General features: G+C 45.0%; 1 pseudogene; it reads left to right on the top strand.

The window, feature by feature from the left end:
- Positions 1-2,617: 2,617 nt before the first annotated feature.
- LOC103271452 lies at positions 2,618-5,637 on the top strand (annotated as a pseudogene).
- The last annotated feature ends 6,714 nt before the right edge of the window (positions 5,638-12,351 follow it).

Here is a 12,351-nt window from a genome sequence, read left to right as displayed (position 1 = left end):
TAGCTATTAGCCACACATGGTTCTGAGCACTTGAAACCTCACAAATATCTGTTTTTTAAATTTATTTTTAATAAGTTTAGATGTAAAAAATCACATGTGGTTAGAATCTATTAATATTGTATAATGCAGATCTAGTGTATATGCTACCTTACTTCCTTCTTCCACCCCTCATCCCCCTCCTCCCCTCCCTTTCCCCCTCCCTCCCCCTCTTTCTTCCTTTTTTCTTTAACTATTTCATTCTCATTTCAGTTTGAATTCTGGGGCTTTAATTTCTTATCCTTATCCTTATAAATCATGTACACTAATGGTAAATACAATTTTTCTCTTTTTTCTCCCTTTAATTCCCACTTTTTTTTTGCCTTAGTTCTTTTCTACATGATACCCTCTTCCTGTTAAATTCTGTAATGTCCCTGTCCTGTGTATTTCTCTGCTTATTTTTTCTCTTAGCAATTAACTCCCTGCACTGTTAGCTAACCCTTTCTCCTTTGAACTCAGTATCACAGATAGAGGGGTTCTTTTCTTTTTGACAAAAAAACCTTCTCTATTCCTTTGGCCTAATTTCTCCCAGCTTCTCTGAAACCTTATTCTATTTTCACCCTTTTCTCAATCTTTTTCTCATTACCAATTACTTTCATTCAATTTTATGTCTAAAGTATAGCTCACTCTTCTTTCTTTTATTTATCATAGTATCAAATGAGTCATCTGTGCTTATGCCAGAACTGCCTCACATTTTCCATTTTCCCCTTAATATCTTGCATTCTGATCAATCATATAAGCTCCTTTATTATAGTTACTCCATGACTTCCTTTTCTTAATTATCACTTTTTAAAATTTTAAAATGCCTGGCATAATTCCTCAGACTCACGTTGAAACTTACTCTTCCTTTGGTCTCCTTTATGATCCTGCATTATCTCCTGGTTCTTTAAAAAAAAAATTTTTTTTTAAATATGTGGTGTACAATTCAGGGTTAGGTATACAAGTTTTCATTATGCAGATACACTTGTTGATGAGGTGTGCCCACCCACCATCCCCTGGCAGTTTCCCACTACTTCCAATTCCACCCTCACCTTCCCCTGGCAGTTTCCCACTACTGCCAACCCCTCCCCCACCCTCCTCTGGCAGTCGCTCACCACTGACAATCTCTTTCTTACAGTATTACAATACTTGTTCAAGGTCCGCTTATGAGTGAGAACATGTGATACTTTGTTCTTTGTTTCTGTGATAGATCACTCAGTATTATAGCCTCTAAGTTCATTCAAGTTCTGTGAAGTTCATAATTTTGTCCTTCCTTGTGGCTGCATAATATTCCGTCATGGATATGTACCACATTTTTTTTTAATCCATTCCTCTTTCAATGGGAAGCACAGTTGGTTCCATGTTGTTGCTATTGTAAATAATGCTGCAATAAACATGTGTGTGCAGGTATCTTTTTCACAGAGTGATTTGAGTTCCAACAAGCATATTTCCAGTTGGGGGATTGCGGGGTTGTATGGGAGGTCGACTTTTAGATCTTTTAGGAATCACCATATAACCTGTATGGCTCCTTTAAAATGCCTCTGTTTTCTTCTTATTTTCAGCACTGTCTCCATGTACTTATTATTTCCTTCTGGTACACTCTTTATAGGCTTCTAACTGGTTTCCAGTCTGCATTCCCATGCCTCCTCACCTATTTCTGCCCTTCTAAAAATCAGCTTACAAATATATAATTCTCTTTTACAAAAACCTTTAATATTTGTCTGTTTTAATATATATACCTTGTTGACTGCTCAGATGCCTTCCTTTGAGAAGTGTCTGTTCATATCTTTTGCCCACTTTATAATGGGGTTGTTGTTTTTTTCTTTTCAGCACGTTTGAGTTCCTTATAGATCCAAGATGTTAATCCTTTGTCAGACCTGCAGTTGGTGAATACTTTATCCCAGTCTGTGAGCTGTTTCCCTGCTCTCTTGATGGTTTCTTTGGCTTTGCAGAAGCTTGTCAGTTTAATGAGGTCCCACTTGTCTATCTTATCTCTTATGGTCTGTGGGTTTCGGGTTTTGTTCAGGAATTGGATGCCAGTTCCAATTTCCATAAGGGTATGTCCTGCATTTTTTAAGGTTCTTATGGTTTGAGGTTTTACATTTAGGTCTCTGATCCATTTAGAGTTAATTTTTGTGTATGGGGATAGATAGGGGTCTTGTTTGAGTCTTCTGCATGTGATCAGCCAGTTTTCCCAGCACCATTTACTGAAGAGGTTCTCCTCTCCCCCGTGGTAGGTGGTGGAGGCTTTGTCGAAGATGAGTTGGTTGAGAAATTGAGGTTTTGCTTCTGGAATCTCAGTTCTATTCCACTGGTCTATATGCCCGTTTTTGTACCAATATCAAGCTTTTTTGATTATTGTAGCTTTACAGACACATGAAGAACCTCACTAATCATCAAGGAGGTGCAAATCAAAACCACACTGAGATACCACCTAACTCCAGTCAGAATGGCCATTATCAATAACTCAAAAAATAACAGTTGCTGGATAGGGTGTGGGGAAAAGGGAACACTTCTACACTGTTGGTGGGAGTGCAAACTAGTGCAACCTCTGTGGAAAGTAGTGTGGTGATTCCTAAAAGTTCTAAATATCCACCTCCATATGACCCTGCAATCCCAGCGACGGGGAGGGCGGCGGCGAGCAGGAACGGGTGGAGGAGCAGCCAGGGCAGCCGGAGGCCGGGACTCCGTGGAAGCCCCCCGCCCAAGGTGAACCGTGGGCTAAGAACGCCCTGCCGCCGGTGCTGACCACCGTGAACGGACAGTTCCCCCCAGAACATTCTGCTCCAGCCAAGGTGGTGAGGGCAGCAGTTCCTAAGCAGCGCAAAGGCTGCAAGGTTGGTGATTTTGGAGATGCGGTCAACTGGCCCACACCCGGAGAGAGAGCCCACGAGAGTGTGCAGCGCAGTCCCACAAGCCCCAGCCTGCCCGTAAGCTGCCACCCAAGAAGGACATGAAGGAACAGGAGAAAGAGGGGAGCGATAGTAAGGAGAGCCCGAAAACCAAGTCAGACGAGTCGGGGGAAGAGAAGAATGGGGACGAGCACTGCCAGCGAGGCGGGCAGAAGAAGAAAGGGAGCAAACACAAGTGGGTTCCGCTACAAATAGACATGAAGCCCGAAGTACCCAGAGACAAGCTGGCCTCACGCCCCACGCGCCCGCAGGGGCCGAGGCATATTCCTGCCGGCCGCGGGGAGATCGAAGGGTCTGAGCCTGCCTCCTCTGTGCCCGTGCCCCCCCGACCCCCACCCCAGCCCGGCAACCAGAGGCCAAACCGGAGCCGCCTGGCACGGCCAGGATGAGACATGGAGTGTGAAGAGAGATGGGGCTGGTGGGGCTTGGGCCTCCTTCCGTGGCCGGGACCGCGGCCGGGGTGGCACTCGAACCCATTTTGGCTACCAGTTTGGCTACCGGAAGTTTGATGGTACAGAGGGGCCTCGCACCTCCAAGTACATGAACAATATCACCGACTGCTTTGACAATGTCAGCAGCACCGAGCTGTACAGCGTGGACCAGGAGCTGCTCAAAGACCACGTCAAGCGCCAGACTGAGTACTACTTCAGCGTGGACACTTTAGAGCCAGACTTTTTCCTGCGACGGAAGATGGATGCGGATGGCTTCCTACCATCACCCTTACTGCCTCCTTCCACCGAGGGCAGGCTCTTACCACTGACATTTCACTCCTCTTTGCGGCCCTGAAAGACAGCCAGGTGGTGGAGATCGTTGACGAGAAAGTTCGTAGAAGGGAGGAGCCTGAGAAGTGGCCTCTTCCTGGGCCCCCAATAGTGGATTATTCACAGACTGATTTCCCCCAGCTGCTCAACTGCCCTGAGTTTGTCCCCTGCTAGCACTACCAAAAGGAGACAGAGTCGGCCCCTGGCTCTCCGCGTGCAGCCACCCCAGTGCCAACCAAAACAGAAGAGGTCAGCAACCTAAAGACACTGCCCAAGGGCCTGTCTGCCAGCCTGCCTGACCTGGATTCCAAGGAATGGATTGAAGTGAAGAAGCGGCCTCGGCCCTCGCCAGCACGGCCCAAGAAATCAGAGGAGCCCAGGTTTGCCCGCCCAACCTCTCTGCCTCAGCAGCCACCCTCCCAGCAGCTGATGTCCAAGGGTCAGGACGAGCAAGAGGAGCTGGACTTCCTGTCTGACGAGGAGATGGAGCAGATGGACGGGCAGAAGAACGCCTTCACTGCCTGGTCTGATGAGGACTCTGACTGTGAGATCGACGACCGGGATGTCAACAAGATCCTCATCGTCACCCAGTCCCCACCTCACATGCGCAGGCACCCCGGCGGAGACCGCACAGGCAACTGCACAGGCAGCCACACCTCGCATGCCAAGATGAGCGCCGAGCTGGCCAAGGTCATCGATGACGGCCTTTTCTACTACGAGCAGGACCTGTGGACGGAGAAGTTCGAGCCTGAGTATTCCCAGATCAAGCAAGAAGTTGAGAACTTCAAGAAAGTCAACATGATCAGCCGGGAGCAGTTTGACACGCTGACCCCGGAGCCCCCCGTGGATCTCAACCAGGAACTTCCTCCTGGGCCCCCTCGGTTCCAGCAAGTCCCCCGGACGCCCTGGCCAACAAACTGTTCTGTGCTCCCGAGCCCTCAACCATTGCCTGCACTCTTCCAACCACGGTCCCCGAGGCGCCAAACTATCGCAATGCCAGGACCCCCGCATCCTGCGGACACCGCAACTCAAAGACTCCATCCAGACGTCACGGTTTTACCCTGTGGCGAAAGAGGGACGGACGCTAGATGCCAAGATGCCTCGAAAAAGGAAGACAAGACACAGTTCAAACCCACCCCTGGAGAGCCATGTGGGCAGGGGGATGGACTCGTGCGAGCACAGGCACCCCTGTACTGCTTCCATCAGCTCCAGCCCCTCAGAAGGGACGCCTGCGGTTGGCAGCTATGGCTGTACCCCTCAGTCACTGCCCAAGTTCCAGCACCCTTCCCATGAACTGCTCGAGGAAAATGGCTTCTCACAACACGTTTACCACAAGTACTGTAGGCGCTATCTTAATGAGTGGAAGCGCTTGGGCATTGGCCAGTCTCAGGAGATGACCAGTCTTCCGCTTCTGGTCCTTCTTCCTCCGAGATCACTTCAACAAGAAGATGTATGAGGAGTTCAAGCAGCTGGCTCTGGAGGACGCTAAGGAGGGCTACAGATATGGTTTGGAGTGCCTTTTTCGATACTACAGTTATGGCCTGGAAAAGAAGTTGCGACTGGACATTTTCAAGGATTTTCAGGAGGAAACCATGAAGGACCATGAAGCAGGTCAACTCTATGGGCTGGAGAAGTTCTGGGCCTTCTTGAAATATTCCAAAGCCAAAAATTTGAACATTGACTCCAAACTGCAAGGGTACCTCAGCAAATTCCGACGTCTCGAAGACTTCCGAGTGGATCCCCCCATGGGAGAGGAGGGCGACCACAAGCAACACCCCGTGGTCGCTGGAAGCAGCGGCGGCGAGGGCCAGAAGCGGCGCCCCTTGCGGTCATCCAGCAGGCCGGCCGCCACACCCAGCCGGCCCCCTACGTCCCCCGCCGGCCAGCCTGTCCGGGAAGACGCCAAGTGGACAAGTCAGCACTCGGACACACAGACTGTGGGAAAGTGAAGCCCTATGGCCCTGGCCAGGGTCAGGGAGCGGTGGGCAGGCAAGAGTCCACAGGGCGCCCAGTCCCTGGAGAGAGGGGACAGAGAAGGGCAGGTTTGGCATCACTGGGATGGACCTGTGTGCGGAGTAGCAGTGTGTACACCATTGGGCTATCAGGGGCCCCGGCAGGAGCCTCCAGGCCCCCTTCCCCTCCTCTCTCCATGACTCTACACCTGAGTTTCTTGTAAGGGGAGCGGGAGAGGGGGAGATTTATATATATATATCAAGTTTTAAATTATTGATAGTCTGTCTGGATTACCAAAATCACTCTGCAGCCCTGCCCGCGGCTGGCAGGCCGCAATCCCGGTCCCACCCACAGCCTCCTCCTGCTCCCTCAAGCCAACTATGCAGCCCACAAGAAGGCCCTGCGGGCCCCACTGCCCAGCACTGTCCTCTGGAGGGCTCTGGTGGCACCCCTAGCCCCAGGAGCACCAGTCCCGTGGCCATCTGGGGCTTGTCACCACCGTGTTCTCGCCCTGATGTCCCACCATGCCCTTCTGTCAGCTTCTGGGAGAAGGAAACCAAAGGATCTAAAACTGGGGGCTGGGGGAAGGTTTCAGCCTCTCCCTGCTCCCCTCTCCCCACACCCTTTACTCCCCAGCCAGAGAGACACTGCTCATACCAGAAAAGACTATTGAAAGATTATTTATTTTATTTTTATCTGACCTTTCCATCCTTGGGAAAATGAAAAAAAAAAGACAAAATTGACCATAAAAGACAAAAAAAAAAATCAGAAAACCCCCAGCTAATCCACAGAAAGTGATGTCTTTTCCCCTCCCCTGGAGTTTTCGTTTTGTTCTTAAAAATAATTTTTTTTTTAAAGTTACCTTATGTGGAGCGGGAATCTGAACTGCCCGAAAGCCTGTTTTCCTCGCTAGAGTTGGAGAAGCTCCCACCTTCTCTGGATGTGCCTGGGCTCGGACTGGCTGGAACCTTTCTCTGGACTGAGTAGCATGTACAGCGCCCCTGCCTGGAGGCAAGAGAGACTTCCCTGCCATGACTTCGTTGGAGCTGACGTCCCGTGTCTGTCACTGCTGCCACTGTTGTGTCCCTGCTCTTGTTTGCTGTCGCCTCACGCTGGGCCCCACCCTGCCGTGATCCCTTCATCCCTTGGAACCCAAGGCCAAGTTTGTCTCAAACTGTTGTAGAGCAGAGTTGGCCTGGACCTGGAACACGCTTGTCCTCAGCTTGAACATCCCCTGCCCTGGGGAAAGATGAGCTCCTACCTGCTTCTGAGGCTTGGAAACATCTTGTGTCTCCCCAAGAGATCAGAGACCTCAAGGAAGCTTCGTCTCTCTCGCAAGGTGGAGAGGGATGCCATTCTCCTCCTGGGGTCCCCCGTCTTGTGTGCCCCTCTGCAAGCCATTGACCTCTGCCCACCCTCCACTTGACCCCACCCGGGAAAGAGGAAGAGTAGAAGTTGGGGGCTGGGAGGAATCTGCCAGCTGATGACACCCGTGGCAGGAAGGTATATGTGAACATAGAGTATACCTGACTTCTCTTCTCCAGCCACTGACTACTGGGCTTGGGCTTGGATGACAGTGGAACAGCTGGAGGCTGCTGTCAGAAGCTGGAGGGTGATGAGGGACAGACCCACACAGACCAGGTGTGTCGGGTCAGGCGGGACTGCATGTTCGCTCGTGGGACCTGGGCAATGGAGAGGGGCTCGTGTTGCCTTGCTCTCTCCTGAAGCGTCTTCAGCCCTCATTTTTCAGGGGGTTCCTTCGCTGGGCTCCAAGGATGGGAATAGTAGATGGTGACCCAGGCTGACAAGGGCTTGCCCTTGTCTCGGACACCTGCATCACCTTGGCCCTCCCAGTGGTTAGGTGGGAAGCCTGTCCGGGTTCGTCTGGAACCAAGGATGAGCATCGGGTCTCTGCTTTGGTGTGGGGTCTGAGGTCTTTCCCTCCCCGGTCCAGTGTCTGCCCCGTGTGGTGCCTGACACAGGACTCCTGGGTCCTCCTCCTTCCCCTGACTCCCCCCTTCCTTCAGGTCACTCGGCCTTGTACTGTGTCCAGCACCACAGAAACCTCAGCGTTTGTCCTTTGCTGGGTGTGGGGGGCACCAGGAAGCCTTAGGGGTGTGGGGAAAGGCTGTTCTTATTGGCTTCCAGGCCGGGGACCTGCCTTCCTCTTCACTGAAACCCCTGAAAGAGGCCCCTTTGGGGCAGAGGGGTGACAACTTCATCTCAACATAGGGTGGTGGGAGGGGAGCTTCTTTTCTTTTTTTTTGTAACATGTTAGGAGTTAATGTTGCAAAGAGTAGTTTACATCTTCACTTTCTGAAGACACTTGAATTTAGGACCAATGTATCTGTGACAAGCATTCCAGGAGCGGCAGGGTCATCAGGACTAGCCACTTCACACCCACCATCCTCCCATGGGGAGCCAAGACTGAGACGAGCCGCTGCCTGCCCGCATCCCTCTTGCTCCCGAGCCCCCAGGGCCGGTCCATGCCAGCAGCCCGGGGCGCAGAAACCCGAGGGCTGTGTGCCGCCCTGCGAAGGCAGCAAGGCACCACCCCACGAGAGGGGCCACGCAGCCCTGCCCCAGCCTGGACCCCTGGGGCTCAGATGGAGGTGCTGAGCCCCCATGTCAGAGTTGTTCAGCGTTTCCATTTTGTTCCATGTGGTAGCTCTTTTTTTCCCGTTTGCAAACGAAAGTAAGCTGCTCACAAGGCTCTGGACACGAAGAGGAGGGCGAGGTAGACGGCTGGTTAGGGAGGGGGAGGGTTTTTTTGCCAAAACCCTGGTGGACACCTCCAGTGTCTGGCTCCCTCCTGAGCAGAGCCCCGAGTATCCCTGTGTGGAAGGGTCCCTGGTTTCCCCAGCCCTGCCCTCTTTCTTCAGCCGTGTTGGTGGTGGAGAACAGAAAAACTTGTAGCCCAATTCTCACTGGAGAGGAAAACATGTCATCTGGCTTTGTGGAGAAGGTTCCACCTTACGCTCATAGTGTATTATCTTTACTATGTGATAGGATATCACATTTAAAAGGACAAAAAAAAAAGAGATGTAAAATACTTTAATAAGCTTGTATTATAACATTAATATTGTTAATATTATTGAGAGTATCTGCTTTCCAGGAAGTGATTCCTTCATTATACTAGTCCTGCTTTAGTCCTTTGTAATTTGTGGTAATTATGCTTTTCTTTTTAATACAAAAAATGGTATAAAAATAAAAACTTGAAAAAGCAAAAAAAAATACTATTTAAAAATTGTCAGTGACTATATGTGCATATGTATATGTGTGTGTAATCTGCAGTATTTGTTTTGGATTTCCTCTACTATAAATTAGTAGGTCTAATTTATTGGAGGCATGAAAAAGGTGAGGTAATAGTGTTTAGCCTTTATTGAGGATACATTTTGTTGAATCTGTATTTTAAAGAAATTATAATCAGCAATCAAGAAGAAAATAGTCTCCTTGTTTTTGGAGAAATCAGATTAATTAATATTGCCCCATATAAAGCATTACGTAAATACAACACTAGTCTAATGTGTTTATTGTCTTAAATATCAGTCACAAAAGTTTTATTTTCTTTGGGCTAGTTGAAAATTTTGTAAAGACATTTTCTTTGTTTCACTTTAATAAATCATGTCATTTATGACTGGGTATTCTAGGTAAATAAACAAATAAGGCACATACATTATGCACAAATTGCTGAGTGGTGACTAGCAAAGTGTTTGATGTGACTTGAAGCTTGTAGTACACGTGGGAGTACAGCAAGAGATCAATTTATAGTTGTAAATAAATGTAAATTGTTTAGAAGGTAGTCATATTGTTGATATTTTGAATGGAAATAGAAAGGAAATAATTATTTGTAATTAAAGTATCTGTATAAAGGTATGTATTTTGCATTTGAAGTGAAACTTTAAGATGCCAAATGAAAAAGTGAAAGTAATAAGGAGTTCTTTTATTAGTACATGCTGTCCTTGAATTAGTCTTTATTTGATATACAAATAACATAATCCTGTGCACCTGTTTAAAAATTTCCTTCAACTTATTAAAGTATGATCTTGCTGATTAGAGTCTCTTAAATGAACTAACACAATTGATTTTAATGTATTTTTAAAATCTCCTCAATCTTTCTGTTGTTCATCATTATCAATAGGACATGTACCTCAGAATTATGTCCCTCCTACCCCTTCAGTATTAGGAATAAATTTAGTATTATTCTCAAAAAATATTTCATTTTATCTCTCAATAACATGCTTTCCAGGTAATGACTTCTCAGTCATTTATTCATCAGACAAATATTTAAAGAGTTTACTCCATGATACTTTTCTTGACTTTCTTGCTTCATTGTTCCAGTGACTTAGCCATATTCACCCAGTAGTTCATGACTGGAGGATACTGAATCTTCCGTTTTCAAATTTTGAGACAGAATATAAAGAAATTACAATTCCTTCACTTAGCAATATGCATTCAAGTTTCTTACATTTCTTTTCTTGGCTTGGTAAATTTTTTGTAGTGTTAAATAATATTTCATTGCCTGCCTGTGTCACAATTTATTAATCCATTTGCCTACTGAAGGATATGTTGGTAGCTTTCAAGTTCTGGCAATTATAAATAAGGCTGCTATAAGCCTGTGTTCAGGTTTCTGTCTGGACATAAGTTTTCAAATAATTTGGATAAATTCCAAGGAGCACAATTACTGGATCATTTGGTTAGGTGTGTGTTGAGTTTTGTAAGAATCTGTCTCACTGTCTTTGGTATGACCATAGTGGGCATACCATTTTTTGTTCTTATCAGTAATGAGTGAAAATTTGTTGCTTCACATCCTTGTCAGCATTTGGTGTTCTCAGTGTTTTGCATTGTGGCCACTCTAATAGGTGTGCAGTGGTATGTCGTTTTAAGTTACACTTCCCTTATGATGTAAGATGTGGAACATCTATTCAGATACTTATTTGCCATCTATGTATCTTTGTTGATGAAGTGTCTCTTATTTTCATTGGTCCATTATTTAATCAAGATTTTTTTCCTTCTTATTGTTGAGTTGTAAGAGTTTTTTTGTTTGTTTGTTTTTGTTTGCTTGTTTTTCCTGTTTTGGCTAATAGTCTATCTGATGTGTCTTTAACAATTTTTTTTTTCCAGTCTGTGGCTTGTCTTCTCATTCTTTTGTCTTGACAAAGTTTTTGTGGAGCAGATGTTTTCCATTTTAATGAAAACTACCTTATCAATTATTTCTTTCATGATTGTGCCATTGTTGCATCTAAAAGTCATTACCATACTAAGGTCATCTAGGATTTATTTCTATGTTATATTCCAGGAATCTTATAATTTTACATTTTACATTTTGGTCTATGATCTATTTTGAGTTTATTTTTGTGAAGGGCAAAAAGTCTGTGTCTAGATTTCTAGATTTTTTTGGTGTGTATTGTTCAATCTTGAGATTATCTTGTTATCTTTATTTATTTCTAGTTTAATGGTTTGTTTGGTTTGAGAGCAGACATTGTTTGACTTCTACTATTTTAAATCTGCTAAGGTGTGTTTTATGACTGAGAATGTAGTTTGTTCTATCTTGGTGAATATTCTTATGTGTGCTAGAGAAGAATGTGTATGTCTACTTGTTCTAGCACCTTTTGTTGAAAAGACTATCTCTCCTCCATTATATTGCCATGCTTTTTTGTTGAAGATCTGTTCACTATATAATTACAAGGGTCTATTTTTGTGTGCTCTATTCTGTTCCATTGATTTATTAATGTCAATTCTTTCACCTCATATAATTATGCATTAGTTCTAGGAGTTTTTGTTGCTGTTGTTGTCTCTTCCAGATTTTCTACATAGACTATCATGTCTTCTATAAACAAAGACAGTTTTACTTTTTTCTTCCCAACTCTACTTTTTTATTTCCTTTTCTTGTCTTATTGCATTAGCTAGAACTAATGTACTTCTAGTACAGTGTTGGAAGGAGTGGTGAGAGGTGGTATGTTTGTCTTGCACCAAATCTTAGTGGGAAAGCTTTGTATTTCTAACCATTAAAGATGCTTTAGACTTTGAATGGTTAATTATTGACATAGGCTTATTCAGTTTGGCAATTTATGTCTTTCAAACTTTCATCCATTTTTATATAGAGTACCAAATTTGTGGGCATAAAGTTGCTCGTAATATTTCTTTATTGTCTTTTTAATGTCTGTGGGATCTGTAGTGATGTCCCCTATTTAATTTCTAATATTATTAACTTATGTTACTAATACTTATGTTTCTTTTTCTAATTTAGACTAGATAAAGACTTATCAGCTTTACTTATCTTTTCAAAGCACTGATTTTTGTTTTGTTGATTTTTAATTGATGTTTTGTTTTCAATTTTATTGATTTTCTGCTTTAATTTCTATTTCTTTTTTTCTTCTCACTCTGTTCTTCTCTTACTTATTTTGTTCTTCTTTTTGTAGTTTCCCAAAGAGGAAACATAGGTCACTGATTTTATAATTTTTTTTTCCTTTTTTAACATACATATGATGTCATACATTTTCTTCTAAGCACCGATATCACTGTCCCACAAATTTTAATACATTGTCTTTTCATTTTCATTTAGTTCAAAATATTTTTAAGTTTCTCTTGAGATTTCTCATTTGAAATATGTGTTACTTAAAAGTGTATTGCTTAATCTTGAGATTGTCTCATTATCTTTATTTATTTCTAGTTTAATAGTTTGTTTTTGTTTGTTTGGTTTGAGAGCA

Source organism: Carlito syrichta, unplaced genomic scaffold (genome assembly GCF_000164805.1).
Source record: "Carlito syrichta isolate Samal-C Ts95f unplaced genomic scaffold, Tarsius_syrichta-2.0.1 Scaffold311677, whole genome shotgun sequence".
Taxonomy (NCBI): domain Eukaryota; kingdom Metazoa; phylum Chordata; class Mammalia; order Primates; family Tarsiidae; genus Carlito; species Carlito syrichta.
The sequence above is the reverse complement of the archived record's forward strand: the minus strand, read 5'-3'. Positions and strand labels throughout refer to the sequence as shown.